This window comes from Plasmodium inui (assembly GCF_000524495.1).
Source record: "Plasmodium inui San Antonio 1 unplaced genomic scaffold supercont1.3, whole genome shotgun sequence".
In the NCBI taxonomy this organism is placed as follows: domain Eukaryota; phylum Apicomplexa; class Aconoidasida; order Haemosporida; family Plasmodiidae; genus Plasmodium; species Plasmodium inui.
Genome location: NW_008481837.1, coordinates 8,092 through 9,156, shown reverse-complemented (window position 1 = coordinate 9,156; position 1,065 = coordinate 8,092).

The following is a 1,065-nucleotide window of genomic DNA, read 5'->3' as shown; positions in this document are numbered from 1 at the left end:
GACACGTTCCACCCCTTTTTCCTTTTTTTTAACAACAGTTAAAAATTTATGTAGAAACAGCTTAAATTCATTCAACGCAACAGTAGAAAGAGTTCTCAAAATCACCTTCTTAAAATACAGATCTACAATAAAAATTTGCATTATTATAAGTGTATACTTTCGTTGATGAAAAGATACATAGTCTAATTTATTTTAAGAATCAAATATATGAAGAAAAAAAAATAATATTTTTTTCAAATTATATTTCTTTTTTCTGGGATTTCTGATGAACTGAAGGAAAACCAAAAATTACATTGTTTATCCCATGTATTCCCCTACCTATATGTCTATAGAATTCAAGCAAAAATGTACAACCCTTTGAACCTAATAAATGTAAAATAACACTGTTTTACATGAACTGCGTGAATCAATTCTAAAACAGACGATCTCTTATTTAAATTTATGAAACAGAGGACATAAATAAGAAATTTGCATCCACACATAGAGAAAAACTTAATATTCTTTTTTCATCCAATTATTTTTTTTTTATGCTAAGGGTGGTTAGAAATTGTATTCTATAATAAATCTGTTTCACGTAAAAGTAGCTTTAATCATGTGAGTGAGTTTCTTCTTTGAAAATATTTATGTTTTTCACTCTCATTAGGAACCCAATCATTAGAATGGAAGACACACTGGATGACTCCGGAGGAATTATGTAGGGAAAATACCGTCTTTGCGCTACATGTGATTTAAGAAATGCTGTATCAACCCGAAAATTGTTACGTAAATGTGCATGTTAATTATGTATAAAAAATTAAACACCTTAATGTTTTTAATACAAAACCAAAAGAAAAGCAGAAAAATGCTGTGAGGAAAACATGGTACACATAGAGAAGAACTGAAAAAGTTAGAATTTTACGCTTATAAGAAAATTAGTGGTAAATTCAAAGTTCTTAAAAATATATTGAAGTAGAAGAGGGCATAAAATTTTGGAATGCCCTTTACTCTGTTTCAATAAAATGTTTCTATATGAGTCGCAAAGAAATGTTGGCCTTTTACACCTAATTTATATATTTTAGGTTATAA